This window comes from Macrotis lagotis, chromosome 1 (genome assembly GCF_037893015.1).
Source record: "Macrotis lagotis isolate mMagLag1 chromosome 1, bilby.v1.9.chrom.fasta, whole genome shotgun sequence".
Taxonomy (NCBI): Eukaryota; Metazoa; Chordata; class Mammalia; order Peramelemorphia; family Peramelidae; genus Macrotis; species Macrotis lagotis.
This window is the reverse complement of record NC_133658.1, coordinates 283,223,160-283,239,975: the sequence shown is the minus strand read 5'-3', so window position 1 is coordinate 283,239,975 and position 16,816 is coordinate 283,223,160. Positions and strand designations below refer to the sequence as shown.

The 16,816-nt window shown below is 39.7% G+C and overlaps 1 long non-coding RNA gene across 4 annotated transcripts in view; it reads left to right on the top strand.

The window, feature by feature from the left end:
• The first annotated feature begins 1,547 nt into the window (after positions 1 to 1,547).
• The window catches only part of LOC141505167 (uncharacterized), a 40,778-nt gene continuing 25,509 nt past the window's right edge, over positions 1,548 to 16,816 (top strand). The window contains exons 1-4 of one of the 4 annotated variants that reach the window (XR_012473557.1): positions 1,549 to 1,718; positions 1,865 to 2,187; positions 2,329 to 2,381; positions 13,481 to 13,590. This is a non-coding gene — a long non-coding RNA (uncharacterized LOC141505167). Of the gene's footprint in view, positions 1,719 to 1,864; positions 2,188 to 2,328; positions 2,382 to 13,480; positions 13,591 to 16,816 lie in introns of all 4 variants that reach the window. The other 3 variants (XR_012473559.1, XR_012473558.1, XR_012473556.1) reach the window with 3 other exon arrangements.

The window sequence follows — 16,816 nt, the reverse complement described above, 5'->3', positions numbered from 1 at the left end:
GTCAGAGAGGTGGTGCCGTGGCAAGCACATGAATTAGATTCTAGTGAGGGGGTGCTGTGCTAAGTCACCAGCCTCACTTTCTCCTCCAGAGTCATGTGACTGGAGACAACCCTGGATGTGGAGTAATCAGGGTTAAGTGACTCATTCAAGGTCACACAGTTAGTGAGTGTCAAGTGTCTGAGGTCACATTCCAACTCCTGTCTTCTGGACTCCAAGGTCAGTGCTCTATCTGCTGGCTCACCTGGGTAGCCTGTGTAAGGAATACACACACACACACATCACCCATCACCCATATACATATCACACACCACATGTACATACACACTACACAACACACACACCACTCACATACCACACTCACACCACACATGACACACACCACACACACTACATATTACATAATGCACACATCACCTATATGTACATATTACACAGTACACATCACACATACATACACACTACACAACACACATCACACACACATATCATGCACACACCACACTCACCCCACACACTATACACCACACATGACGCACATCACCCACATACATGTCACACACTAAACACCACATACATGCATACATACTACACAAAACACATCACACATACATATATCATGCACACACCATGCTCGCACCACACACTATACATCACACATGACACACACTACACAATGCACACACATCACCCATATACATGTCACACACTACACACATGCACACTACACAACACACATCACACACATATATATCATGTACACACTACGCTCACACCACACACTATATACCACACATGACACACACCACACACTCTACACCACACATGACACACACCACACACTGTACACCACACATGACACACACCACACATGACACACGACACACACTCACACCACACATGACACTCACACCACACACATGCACACACTCCCAGGCAGGCCCCCCGGTCTGGCTCTGGCCCGCTTCCCCCCTTCCCCCCCACTTGCTGGGGCCCAGGGCTGCAGAAGATGGAGCAAGAAAGAAGGCGCGAAAAGGCGGGTGAGGAGGAGTGGAGGGCTTCATGACACGTCGCTCTTGGTCAAACAGCGGGGACGGTGGAGACCCCCAGGACAGGAGGCTCCTGAGCCCCCCCCCCTTGCTAGGGGTTTCCTTGCTGCCCCCCCAGGCCTTCGAGCCCCTTCAGGAACAAGGGCTCTCAGGCCCTCTTCCGCTTCCGGGAGGCGCAGGCCGCTTCCCCACCTATTCCCTCATCGTCCGGACAACTTCCTGCGCCTGAGCGCGTCCGCGGGCTGCTAACTGTACAGCGGATGTTTTATTATGTATTGTTTTATTGCCTTTATTGATTCTATGCCAAGAATGAAATATGGCGCGCTATCCAGGCCTGGCCGTCTGCGCCTGTGGGAGAGCCAACTCCATTATAGCGAGGTCATGTGACGAGGGCTCCTCCGGACTGCCGGCCTGGGGAGGTGGGACTTCCAACCGAATGGGGGCTTGGAGCCGTCGCTGATTGGACAGAGTCACGGAAGCCACGCCCCCGACCTTGCAGGATCCTATGGCTCTTCGGAGGGAGCCGGCGCTGCGGCTGGAAGGTCATCTATTGGCTGTGCGCCGCAGAGAGCGTTCGCTCCGTGGGTGAGGGGCGGGTAGCCAACGTGAGCACGAGGCTCGCTCTGCATGGGGCCGGGGTGGTGACTACCGGCCGCCTGGTGGGTAAACCTGGTGGGTAAACAATTCTATCATATCTGGCCTCTTTAGGTCTTCATTTTTTCCATCTGTAAAATGGGGGGGGGTGAACTAGTGGATGTCTCCTAACTCTAAATCATGCGAAGGGCTCTTACGCGTTCTTTGGCTCTCTTTCCTGCTAGTAAAAGCCAGAGGCACCGACTTTATGGATTTCCTCAGGACTGGGCAAGGTGACTACAGAATCGGGGAATCTGCAAACCACGTCTCATCCCTGCCCCAGTTTTCCCATCCCCCATAGTGCCTAACGGCCATCCAACCTTGACTCTAACGCTGACCTTCAGCATGGTCCAGTACCTCGAGATCACTTTGAGTGGTTTTCTGCTATCCCCTGAGTCTATAAAGATAAATGGAGACCTGTCACAAATAGAATACTCCAAGCGAAAGTTAAAAGAAAATCATCTTCCATCAGCCTCAGTGAGAGGAGTAATTAGCAAATGTATCCAACGTGAGTAGCATCTTAAGAATCTAAGACTAAAAATAATTATTAGGGCCAAGGATTCACTCAAGGGAAAAACTCCCAGGTGGTACTTGCCTGTGGAAAGACGATGCCTAACCTTTATCTCACTGATCATGCTTCTTTTTCCAGGTCAAGTTTTGACTCCTCCATGAAGCCTTCCCTTACCTAGGCCCAGCTCCCAGGTACCTCTACAACTTATCTTCCTATCTGCCTATTTGGCACTTAACTAATATCATAAGGCAGAAATTGTGTAACAACTTCCAATTGTATTGGATCTGCCTGTTATACAGCAATCCCTTTATCTTACTCAACTATGTATGTTCAGTACTATCTACATTAAGACCTTGAATGTATTCTGAAAGATGCTGAATGAACATTTCCCTCATTTTCATCAGAACTATTTTAAAGGAACTTCCCCTTTCCTTCTCCCTCCTCCTCCCTCCCCCCTTCTGTATCTGTCTCTTTCTCTTTGTCTTTCTGTCTCTGTCTCTCTCTGACTATCTCTGTCTCTGCCTCTTTCTCTGTGTGTGTTTGTCTCTGTTTTTTCTTTCTCTTTCTTTCTCTCTCTCTCTCTCTCTCTCTCTTTCTCTCTCTCTCTCTCTCTCTCTCTCTCTCTCTCTCTCTCTCTCTCTCTCCTCTCCTCTCCTCTCCTCTCCTCTCCTCTCCCTCTGCAATTACCCTTACAATTTGGTATTAATGAACTGCTTTATGATTCCATTCAACACCTTTGAGATTTCCCAGACCATAACTCCCTGCCAAATCCTTAAGACATATTAGTTTCGAACCCAGTGTCCTTTTTGATGATTTTTCTCAAGAGGTCTACCGTTTCTTGAAAGGCATCTGACTAAGATTGACTCAGGGAACCCATAGATATTCCAATAACTCCTTTGTAGCGTTTCCTTTCCCCTGCCCCATCTTATTTAAAACTCCACAGAAGGGGCAGCTAGGTGGCACAGTAGATAGAGCACTGGCCCTGGAGTCAGGAGGACCTGAGTTCAAATCCAACCTCAGACACTTAATATGTCCTAGCTGTGTGACCTTGGGCAAGTCACTTAATCCCATTGCCTTAAATAAAGTTAAAAAAATAAAACCCCACAGAAGCTCTTTGTTCCCATCATGCATAATACACACACACATACACCACCCTTTCATCCTCACTCAGCCCCAAAGGTCAGCTCATTACTGCCACCTAGGTTAAGGGGATTTTTTTTTTTCCAGAAAGGCCAGTTAGGCAATGCAAATGTCCACCACTGAGAGGAGGACCTTCTCAGGAACAAGTTTTAATCTGAAAAAGATCCAAAATAGATAAGAACACTTCTTCATCAGAAAACAAATCAGTGACTTGACAGTGCATGCTTAGAGATGATGGAAAAGGTGCTAGGTTTGGGGGGTTAGGAGATACCTGGGTTCCAAATAAAGAGACAGATCAAGATTGTCACTGACCAAACTCAGTACCAAATGGAAAAGGCATATATGCTACTGACAGATATGCATAATTAAGGTTAGTACAGCAAATTGGGAGAGTGGAAGACAAGGATCTTTCCCCCTCTCCTTAACTTTGTTCTGTTTCCCATTCATTTCACATGCTGAGCAGGAGGGGAGTGGGATAGGTTTGTAGCTTCCACAAAGATCTTAAGGGATTTCATTGACAAAACTATGTCCCTGAAATGGGATGGGGAAGGGGTGGGGTTAGAATAAGTCTGCATTAAGGAGTCATTAGAAGGAGTCAGAAGAAATTTCATATTCCAAGCCAGGAAGGAAATCACCCCTAAGAATAGGATCTTAAAAGAAAAGACTTCTTCTTAACCTAGGGATAGTCTACTTGGCTTTTGTTTAATAAAACAAAAGTAGTAGATACTAGTACATAGAAAGCATTTAATTAATGTTTATTGATTCATTGATTAATCAGTGGCATGGAAATCTATGATCCAGAGTAGCATTATAGACATCTTGTTGGCATAAAAGAGTCTCTTTCCCATTATTGCTGTGCTTTTTTGAATAAATGGCTCTTATCTGAACTATTATGTCCTTTGCAAAAAGCAAGCATGTCATTAGAGGTTTAGGGTTCTATGCTGACCCATAGAAAGTTTTAAACATGGGGACTTTGGGGTGAGCCATTTAAGTACTTTAAGTCTTCCTCAAATACAAAATGAGAATAATAATATCTGTAATAATTTATCTCACTAGGTTGTTGGGAGAAACAAATGAAATAGTAAATGTTAAGTGATTTGCAAACTTGCAGGTGCCAAATGAATGTCAGCTATGAGTGTGTGACAAATCAGCTGATCCCAATCTGGCACATAAGAAAAAAAATCACTCCAAAAGAGAGACTGAAAGAACTTGGGCAAGGTTGTTGAGAAAGAAGATTCTTGGATAGGAGTGTTTAGTTTGGCATGAGTTATTTTTGAGCACAAATGAGTCATAAACACAGTAGTTGAAGCCCATGGGAACTGCAAGAAGAATCTGAATAACAGAAGAGCAAAGATGGAGCTAAAAGCAAAAAGTACTTTCTTCTTTTGTATATTTTACCAAATGCCTAAGATTTATGAAGCAGCATGAGGCCTGGGGGACATAGGGTGGGGTTAGAGATTGACCACCTTTCCTTATCCAAATGAAACAACAGAAAGCAAATCTTGTAAGAATCAGCAATCTCCTTCTTTGTCCATGGAGCTCTTCTTCTGAGAATTTCAAGGAGTGCATCTTGAGGAAGGAAATAGGGGAGGGGGGGAGGCCATGTTGCTACCTTCCAGCAGCCCCAAGTCAAAGACTAAAACACAAAATGATGGAAAGGGAGATGAAAAGTTGCATATTTGTTGGTATAGTACAGAGGATTCATGTTGTCAGGATATGATGGACTGGATTCAAAATCAGATGAACTGAGTATAAATTCTGATTTTTCTACTTAAATCTTTTTCTTTCCTCTAAGATCCAGTTTCCTCATCTGTAAAATGAAAGAACTGAATTAGAAATTACCTGATATCACACTCTAAATACTATAACCCTAAGAAAACCTGAGTTCTAATCTAGACTCTGCTACCTACTGCTTCTATGATCTTGGAGAAATAATTTGTCCTCTCAGAGTGTTAGTTTCCTGATCTGTAAAAAAAAGAGAGTGAGACTGGATAATCTCTCAGGTTCCTTACTGCTACAAATCTATGATTCTGTTATTCAAGATTTATTATTTTTTCTAACTGAGGGTGTACAACTTGGTGCAACTAAAAAGTCTAACCCAGATGAACATGAAAATAAAGTAGTAATAAAGATGTATTGCCATGTTTGCCAGATGGCCTCAAAGAGTCAAGATTTCCTTATATTATATGAAGAATTCAGAACAGCAATTACTAGTACTTATTATAATGGGTGGCTTCCCTTCAGTATTAAGAATGAGCCCAGAAGTCCTTCAATTATGCTCTCTCTGCCAAGTTCAAGGTCTTAGAAGTGGGCAAGATAGATGCCAGGAGCTACTGTCTCATCCAAATACTCGCCGAACCTGAAATCTCAGCCTGAGACCTACAGGCAACATCTGGGGGCAATCATCCTGTGTAAAAACTAATGGTCCACTCTCACAGGGCTGGTTGGCATCTCCCCTCTGTGCGAAGGCCTTACGTCAGAGACAGCAGGCCCCAGAGAGAGAAGGGGGGGGGAGACTAGTGTGTATGAAAGCAGAATTTTAATAAGCTTTTCAACATCCAGGAATCTGTGCCTGCAAGGAGAAAAGAAAGGCGCATTTAGTTCTTACCACAGCCCCTGCCAAAGATAAGCTTCATTTGTTCCGGTTTCTATACCTACTAGAGGGTATATTTGAGGTTGCAATTACACAGGAAAAATGAAGTGAAGAATTGATCACACTTATTGTGAGGATTTTTTAGACTGAGTTATCTGGTTAATTGCTTCAGTTCCTTTTTCAGTTGTATGAATAGAATTGGTCTTTCAGGAAAGGAAGAATGATTGTAGTAGAAAGAGCATGAGATTTGAATCTGGGTTCAAATCTCATCTTTGTTTTTGATTAGGAAGCTTTAGAAAGTCCTTTCCTCAGAATCATAGCATCAAAGGGTCAGAGATTTAGAGTTAGATGGTACTTTGGAGGCCAAGCAAATGCAATCCCCTCATTTTATGGATGAAGGACTAAGGCACAGAAGGTTAAATGACTTGCTTGAAATGACACAGTTAGCATATGTCTAAGGTAGATTTTGAACTCAGATCTTCCTGATTCCCAAGTCCATCTTTCTACCCACTTCACCACTTAGTTGTACCTAAAAAACTAAGTCCAAATCTCAATTCTGATACCTGATTGATTAAAAAAAACATACAATTGAAGGAGTTAGCCTTGGCAAGGAGGAGAGCCACCTTATTCTCTGAGATTGGAACAAAGGAAATTTCAATTTGTTTCCTCCTTCCCCAAGCACCTAAGCTTCTCACTAAACATTAAAGTTGTGTGTTTGCCTGCCTATAAGAGAAGTTATGCAAGTGCCTTTACAAAATCAGGCATGTTAAGAAGAGAGAGCAAACCTGATCCATGGGTAAAGATGTGTTGTCCAAGCTATAGTTATTAATTTCAAAGCACATGGGGGTACTTCCCATCCTCACATAAAGGACCTCCAGGTGCAAGGTTCTCTATGGTTCCTGATGGCGTTGTGGATGAAGTGGAGACCTGGGTCAAGAAGACTTTCAAATTTATTCTCAGATATTTACTAGCTGTAGGATCCTGGACAAATCACTTAGTCTCTACTTGTCTCAGTTTCCTCATTTGTAAAATGGGGGTAATAATGACCTCTACCTTTAATCAATTAAGAAAAGTACTCATTCTCTCTGATGAACTAGGGGGTTTACTCACAAATAAACACATTGACATTGAGTAGAATCAATGCATCTTGGGGACAAATGTGAAAGGATACAAAAGAATATGTGAGTGGGGTTCACATGTAGAAGAAACTCTGGAAGACCTGAATTCAAATCCAGCCTCATAAACGTACTAGCTGTGTGACCTTTGGCAAGACATTGAACCCTGTTCATCTCATTTTTCTCATCTGGTAAAATGAACTGAATAAGTAAATGGCAAACCATTCTAGGATCTTTGCCAAAAAAAAACTCCAAATGGAATCACAACTGAAATGACTCAGCAACAGCAACAACAACAGATACTCTTTCACAAATAAACATACCTCAAATAGACAGAATCAACACATCTTGGAAACAAATGTGGAAGGGCACAAACACGGAGAATCTATGTGAGTGGGTTTATATGTAAAAGGGATCACAAATAAGAAACACAGATGGAAAGGGTGCCTATGTGAGTGGAAGAGTCAACTCATGCCTCAGTGGTGACATTTTCTTGTGATGCCACTACACTGGTCTTACAGATGCTGCTCCCCAGTGGTCACCCAGGCCACATAGTTGCTGCAAGACATGTCATCTCTGTTGGATGTGGTCCAACTGGCTGCTTTTTGTTACTACTCCACTGGTCTGCCTGTTACTGTTAGCATGACACTACTGAAATGTGGTTATGTAGTTTCCTCTCTGCTTTTGGCTTCAGCTGGACAACTAAGCTGAGATGCTACCCCTTTCTCAAGAGAAGGATGGTCTCTGCCTCTCTCTCTTATTAGAATCTAGAAGTTCTAATTAATCTTCACACTCCCAGTATCATAAAAGGGAAAATCCTCAACTTCTTCTGTTCCTATGAAAGTCTGCCCAGTTTCCACAGCCCTAACTGTAGTGGCATGGGAAAAGTCCCTGCCATCTCTGAAGTCTTGGTTTCATATCCTGTCACCAAGGTTTACTTACATGTATGACTTTGTCCAAGTCACTTACCCTGAATTAGTCTGTTTCTTCTATGCAGAATTTTAGGATTGGGTTAATGGTCTCTGGAGGTTCCTTCAAGTTAGAGCTGATTTATGATTCTGTAAAGGGGTTTTCTCACTAGAAGGAGCTTTTTGTTTCTCCTGAAACACAAAACAGCCAGCCAGCTAAGTAGAGTTCATAGAGTTCTGTCTTTTGAACCATGTCTGGGGTTTCCCAGTCCTCTGTCTCAGTCAACTATCTTACTCAGGACTAGAAACTAGCAAGTTCCTTTAGCATCCTATACAAATGAAAGAGAGGCCAGGAAGGAACCAAAAACCCTTTCGGTTTTCCTATGCTTTCACTCTCCAACTCAATCCTTTGTTCCAAACTCCTGATCTTAATTGTGAAAAGCTGGCAAAGGTTTCCAAGCTTTGAGCTGTGCTCCATACTGACAGTGTGGGAAGGACACTGAAGGAAATAGGAATTAAATTTCTGCTGCCTCCCAACTTCTCTGGCTGGCCTTCATAGCCTCACATTAGGCTCTGTCATTCCTGCTCTGTTCTTTCTTGTTTCCCTTGATAGAGAAGATCCGATACTACAGTGATTCAGCCTAATAAAGTTGAACCTAAAAAGTAGAGATTCTGATGGCTCTTCTTATATGCAAAAACTCATAAAATTCCAATCAGTCAAATTCTAGAGTCTCAGAGTTGTTATGGGCATTAAATAAGATAATATTTATAAACCATTTAGCATAGTTTGGCCCAAAGTAAGTGTTTACTAATTATTAATTTCCTTCCTTCTTTCCTTTCCCTCTTTGCTTCTCTTCCTTATTTCCTCTCTCCCTCCCTTTCTTATTTCTCTCATTCTTTCCTTCTTTCCATTCTTTCTTTCTTCCTCCCCCTCTTTTACCTGCAATATAACTATTTCCTCTCTTCCTCTCTCTTTCCCTTCTTTTCGTCCTTTGTTTCCTTCCTTCCTTCCCTTTGTTTCCTTCCGTCCTTCTACTCTTCTTTCTTCAAAAGTTGAGAAATGGCATTCAGATCATAAATGGCAGCCCAACAAAGGACTTTGACACTAATTTGACCTTTCCCAGATTTGGCACTTGGAACCTGAGAAAATAGGGGTACATAAAACAGGGATATAAAACATCTATGAAGATGAGATAGACTTTTTTATCAATCAAAAATGTGTTTTTTTACATTTTTAATACATTAATTAAATATTTCCTAATTTCAAAAATGTTAAGTTTCAAATTATCTCTCTCCCTGATAAATTTCTCCCACTCATTGAGAAAGCAAGATGTGATATCATACAAGTGAAGTCATTCAAAACAAATCTCCGTATCAGTCATGGAACCAGCAAATATTCTGAACAACAATAACCACAACAAACATTTACCCTGGGCCAAGCATTGTGCTAAACCATGAAGATACAAGTAAAAAGAATGAGAGCATTCCCTAGTCTCAGAGAGCTGACAATCTATGGGGGAAATATGAAGTATATTAAAATATGTAACTTTTAAATATGCATTATAAATATAAATTGAATAAATGAAAACCTATACAAATGGGATGTAGATTTAGAAAAAGAGAACTAGCAGTGGCAAGGATGGGGGGAAGAATTAGGAAAAGTTTCTGTTGTATGTCAAGTATAAAATTCATTCCTTGGGTTTGTGCCAGAACGTGGAAGGAAGCCTTTTGCAATGTTCCCAGTGAGTGGGGTCAGGGAGGCATATAATTAGGCAAATGAGCAACTCAACAAACAGTAATTCTCATTCAGGCCAAGGCCACATGCTAGGTGCAGTCAGGGGGGTACAAGGATAACACAATCACTGACCTCAGAGAGCTTATAGGCCAGTGGAGAAGATAAGAATATTATACAGTAACCACACTACAAGGACTAAAAGATAAATGAATGAAAAGGGCCAAGAAAGGGCTTAGGGAACAAACAAAACCTTTTTACTGAAAAAACTAGACAGACTCACATGAAGCCTGAAGAGAACAGTTTAACTCAAATAATCTAGTGCTAGACCTACAGCCAGCAAATATTTTAGGAATTTGGAAAAAAAGATTGTAAGAAGAAAGATTCCTAGAAGAGAGAATTGGGTGAGTTTTATGAATGGGAAGGGTTTGAACTGAGAGAAGTAAAGGAAGAATTTTCCAGATAGAGCACAAGAAAAGATTTTCAAGAGGGAATAAATAGCACAATAACAATTCATTCCATTAACATGCCATAATTTGGTTGACCAATCCTGAATTGATGGATACTTCTAATATGACATACAAAATAATAAAGATGATTTCAGAAACATTTGAGAAGACTTATATGAACAAATTCAGACTAAAGTGAGAGAAATAGGAGAACAATGTATAGTACAGAAACAACATTATAAAAATGAGCAAGTTTGAAAGGCTGAAGAACCCTGATCAATGATCAACCAAGATTCCTAGGGGGTTCATAATGAAGAATACTATACATACATCTCCTGATAGAGAAGGGATGGATTAAATATGGAGTATGGAACACAAGTTTGGGAGTGTGGCTAATGCAGGAATTTGGTGTGCTAAACTTTGTATATTTGTTACAAGATTTTTCTTTTTTCAGGACTGTGGAGAACTGAGGGAGAAAAAAATGCATGTTGGTTGAAAAACAAGAAAATTCCATTTTAAAAAAGAGAGGGTGAATGTGATGGGAGGAAGGAAAAGGGAAGAGGAAATAGTGAAAAGAAGGGGAGTATTTCAAACAGAATATGAGAAAAGAAAATGATGTATGTGAAAGAATACTAGATTTGGAATCACAAAATTAGAAATCTCAAAATTGGAAGTAACTGATTCTTTCAGCCCAACTACAGAATTTCACATTTATTCCTATTAAATTTATTTCTTTTTCACATTTATTAGATTAATTCAATATTCTAACCTGTCAAGACCTTTGTGTAGCCTGACTCTCCTCTAGGCTGTTCAACTCAATTTTGCCACAGATCTAGCAAACATTCCTTAATCTAAGTCATTAGATAAAAGTGCCGATCAGATCCTGAGCTATTGTACTATCTATCAACCTCCAGGTTGATATAGTGTTGTTAATGAGTACTTGACTATCATTTATACTATCATCTAACCCAGTGTTGTCCAATGTGGAAACTATGGTATCCCCCAAGGAGTGTTGACCAATTGATCAGAGGATGGTGGCAAGATGGTCCACATCCCACCCTTCCTATGACAGTTGAAAGTTTATCTCCAATACAACCACACTGCTCCTTTAACTCATTATCACTCAACACTCCATAGACTGCACTGGTCATTAATTCATTAGGAAGGTTATAACTTAATTTTGATCAAGGTTCCCATAACAACCATGCAAGCAAAATTCCCTACCTCCCCCACCAAATTATTCTATGACTGCAGAAGACACTCTTCAAAGGGCAAGTTTTGCATTCCAGGGCAGTAGTCAATGAATAAAATGTCTGCCCTGCCCAACCTTTTCTTTTTCAGTAGCATAATGAGCAGGCATGATGGCTTGTGATCTGATCCTTCAGTGTCTTTCCATTACCTTTCCCCTGCAATTTTCCACTCTTAAAACATTCATACTTTTGTCCAGTTACAGTCATTCTTCCAGTCATTAGGTTCACAATTTTAGTACTGTCTTCAAGTCTTCACCCTCCATCAATTCCATATAAATTCCAAAACTAATTTGGCAAATTTTATTATTTCTACCTCCACAACATCTTTCACATTTATCCCCTTCTTTTCATCCACACAGCCACCATCTTCTTCCTGGTATTCATTACCTTTCATCTGGTCTATTGCAGAAGCCTTGTCTTAAGGTTCTTTTCTCTCCAATCTATCTTCAACAAAATTGTCAAATGGATATTCTTAAAACCCAGATTAGGCAATGTCACTCTCTTACTCAATAGATGCTAGGAGCATCTTATAGACTCTAGGATCAAATATCATTTCATCTTGATAGTCATCTTATCCTTTGATTTCTATTTTGGGGTAAGTTGTATAATTCATAAAATTATTAATGCATTAGTACATACATATAATTTATCAATAAGTAAATTGTTGTTGTTCATCATTCATGGGGGTGATGTCTTGATTTGCTCAAGAATTGGATTTAAGTTACACAAAGTCATCAGCCTGACTCTCTTATAGAGTCTCAAAGTCCAGTGGCAAGACAAAAATCAAAATGATGATATCCCTGGATACAATGGATGACCTTGGCATCTTTAATGTCTGACCAAACTCTAAGTGCTCCCAGGAGCCTGATTCAACTGCCTTTGTGGCCTTTGGAAAAAACTTTTCTCATCTTCCCATTCCACCAAGGGAAGTCTTCACATCCTCCAGAGTTCATCAACAGATTTGAGATCCTTCAGTTACCCTCAACCTGGTTTAACCTGTCCAGACTGTTGCACATGCTACAGATTCTTGGAGTTGAAAGGGAGGGAGAAGTGAACATAATAGGTAGATAATACCCCTGAAATGGTTCAGCAGACCCTCATATTAGCAGTGGTAGTCCTTTCTGAATACTCTGTATACCCCTCAATATATAAATATAGGAGTAAATACTTAAAAATGGATTATAGTTGAGGTGCACTATCAAAAATGCTTGGAAATCTAATCCATACCACTGTGTGGAACACAAGAAAATAAAAATAATTCATATGTCATATAACATGAGAATAGGGACTGGGACAGGAACTGGACCTACTGGAGCATTGCTACATGAGATTTCCCTCTACCATTTCAGACTGACACCTTCTCTACAACTTATAGTCTTGGGAAAATTGCTTGGAGGATATAGAGGTTAAGTGAGTTGTCCAAGATTTTACAGTCAGTATGTGCCAGACACTTGAGAGACTCTTGTCAAATGCTTTGCAAAATCTAGGTATCCTACTATTCTTCTTATCTACCAATCTAGTGACCCCAAGAAAACCTAAAATGAGGTTAATCTTGCACAATCTTTTCTTTTTTCTGTAAGGCAAATGGGATTAAGTGGCTTGCCCAAGGTCACACAGCTAGGTAATTATTAAGTGTCTGAGACTGGATTTGAACCCAGGTACTCCTGACTCCAGGGCCAGTGCTTTACCCACTGCACCACCTAGCTGCCCCTTGCACAATCTATTCTTGATGAAGTCATATTAGTTCTACTTATCACTGCTTCCCTTTCCAAATAGTGAGAAATCATCTTTTCAATGCTACTTTCTAGAATTTTATCAGATATAAAAGTTGACCTTTAAAGCCCAGAGTTTGAAGATTCAACTTCCTATTTGAAAATTAGGATATCTGCTCTTTCCTAGTCTTGAGGCATCATATTCAGGTAACAACATCTTTCAAACATCACCAGTATCAGTTTGGCAATTAGTTATGTTGGTTCTTTTAGTATATTGCAGGATGGTTCTTCTGGGCTTGATAATTTAAAGTCATTGAGATCACCTGGGGACTCTTTTATTATCTCTTTGAATATTTTTGTCCTATATTTCTCTATCTTGTCATGTTTTCAGCTCCTGCCTCCCTTCTCCCCACATGGATCAACATTCGCCAGGACCAAAGCACCAGAAACTATGCCCTATCCTATTCCCTAGGGAAGACAATCATTCAGTTGTTCTAATTGGTAAGTAACGAAGTGCCAAGTTACCCAATTCACTGTAATGTCAATTTTTCATTCTGTTTCACATCCTATTCAGTCTCTATTAGCTTTATATCTATCCTTCCAAATAAGTATGGCTCTCTTTATCTCATCTATATCTCATTTTTTATATTTTGCTCTAGAAACTAATTCATATTGCCATTGTTTCTGGAAAGGGAAAGATGGAGTGACATAAAATCAGGGATTCACCTGAGCTCTCTCCAATTATCTTCCAACAACTATAAAATAATGCCTCAAAATGAATTCTGGAATGACAGAATCAACAAAACAACAGAGTGAAACAATTTTACAGCTCAAGATAACTTAGAATCTCAGCAGGAAAAACCTGTCTCATTGGATTGAGAGTAGAATGCAATCCAGCATAGCCAGGACCCCAGCAAGCCTGCAGCAGCATTTGGGTAACTGAACTGGCAACAGCAGAGAGCTTTCAATCCACAGACAATAAAGGGGTTAGACAACTGGTCAGAATGAGATTCATTACAAGGGATACTTTGTTGGCAGTGAGTGCAAGATGCTGTTGCATTGCCTATATGTGGTTCCAGGTCACAGTTCCAGGGGCAAGCAGGAACAAGAACCTCAGGCACAGTTCCAAGGAGAAGAGTGTTTGTTATCACTCACAGACCAGATCACAAGATCACGGGTCAGGAGAGTAGTGACCACACATCTCCTTATATCATACCATCTTGGAAGGATTGAAAAGTAAAGATACCCAGAACTACCTTTGAAAACAGCAGTATGAAAAACCCTAGGTTTAGGATAATGTCCCCTCCATCAAAGTCTAATTCTATCATAAAGTTAAAACTCAAGAAATAGGCTGGAATAATGAATGAACGGCAACAATAACAACAAAAGAACTTGACCATTAAAAAAGTTACTATGGTGACAGGAAAGATGAAAGCAAAAACTCAGAAGAAAGCAACAAAATCAAAACAGCTACATCTAAAACCACAAAGAAAAATGTAAACTGGTTCCAGGGTTGAGGTCAAAGGAGTTTTTAGAAACTAAATTAGAGAGAGGAAAAAATAATAAAAGAACTGAAAGTGATACATGAAAATTTTGAAATAAGTAAACAGATTGGTAAAAAGAGGTACCAAAATAGACTGAAGAAAGTAACACTAAAAAACAGAATAGGCCAAGTGGTGAAAGAGGTACAAAAACCCATTGAGGAGATGAACCTCTTTAAAAAAGCAGAATTGACCAATTGAAAAAAATGTACAAAATTTCACTGGAAAGTGTAAGAGAGTCAACTACCCTACCAATCTACATGCCATCTCTGTAACTCTCCAGATCAATTAATCAGTAAACATTTATTAAACTCATATTGGTACTATGTACATTTTACTGATAACTAAGGACACAAAACCCAACCCCTTTTCTCAAGGAATTCTCAATCTCATGTAAGATCACAACTCCCCTGTCTACCCATCTCCAGATGTGTTATTCCCCTATTAGACCATAACTTCTTGAATATAGAGATTCTCATTCTTGCATTTGCATTCCTAATGCTTAAAACAATTCTTAATACATAGAGGGGACTTAATAAATTTTTCATTCATTGATTCATTCATTCCAAAGATCATTTTCCTTGGAAGAGTAGTTCAGCCTTCTCAGCATCATCAGTTATCATTATCTCATACCATACTCTTTATTGACCTTCATATTCATTGCCAGTCTCATTTTAATCTCAGATTAATTGGTCATCCTCTCACTATTTTAACAGTAGTGTGCTTTTTCTTTTGTATTCATCCTTAGCTAACCTCTCTTTGCTTCTATCTTCTGTATATGTCTTATTAAAATCTAGGTTGGTCAATAAGTGACCACTGCAGTCACATTGATTTCTTTAGGCAGCTCCCCCCTTCTCATTGGAATGTTTTCTGTTTGTATTCTCCAGGATTTATTTCTTGAGAATCTCCCCTCCTTCTTAAATCAACATTCCCAAAAGAATATTATACCATTCAATGCTATCTATTCAGTTTCTGCTGATATATGTATTCTCAAGGCTTAGCACATATCTGGCACATAATAAGGACTTAATAAATGTAGAGCTTGTATTTTGTTTTTTCCTCCTAGCTTCTAAGATTGACTCTTATCCACTGTACTACCCTACCTTTCATTCTTTATCTAATTCTAAATATTTTATTAAAATATTATTTTCCTAATTATATGCAAAAAAAACTTTAACTTATTTTTAAAAAAAGTTTTGAGTGCCAAATTCTACCTTTCCTTCTTCCTCTGCCTACTTTCCTTCCATATTCTATCCCTCCTTCTTCTCTCCATTCACACTTCTCTAGACAGTAATCAATCTGATATTCTCTAAAGCTTTTGAAACATCCTCACCCAAAATCTGGGTTGCACATCAGACTATGTCCAATTTACCTTTTCTCTACTTTGACCTCCATTATAACATGTTCACTTGTCCCCCAAGTTCTTCCCATTTCTCTTTCAGAAACCATCTCTTCATTGATGATCAGAATCAAGTACAGAATGACCTATAAGAACAAATAGAAGAATAAATTAAATAGAATTGGGAAAATAACATAAACATTGACTACAACTATGTCCATTGAAAGAATAAGAGCAATAGTTAAATGAACTCTCTGTAGTTATAGTGACCAAGATGGACCCCAGGAAAAAAGATGAAAAAATGAACCTCACTCCACTCTTTGCAGAGGTAGGAGATTATGATTATAGTCAGATTTAGATAGTGAGTTGATTAATTTTGTTGATCTGCTTTTTTCCTCTTTTTTGTTACTTGTTTTATTATTGACTCCCTGAAAAGGAATAAATTCATAAATATAAGTGATGTAAACACAAAAGATATCAATAAAATTGAAATTAAAAATGGAAGAGAGCTTGCCCTTGCCAATTTCTCCACTTTTGGAAGCACATAATTATGATTAAGGCAAGTCACGAGTTTCTCAGACATTCTACTTTCTGGCAGAAAGAGAGAGATTTCCAGCTGATATCCATAAGGATAGCTGAAATGCCTCGTTACTATAATATACCATTCCAGGTTTCTCAAATTCTTCCAATTCTCCTTCTTTCCATATGGTCTATATAGTATCTTCCTATGACAACATCATTTCTGGTTTTTCCCTTGCTAATATCCACCCAAAGGGCTCACATCAAGTTTTCAGAGTACTTCATGGATGTATCTTCTTCATATAAAATGCTACTTCATCCACCCTTT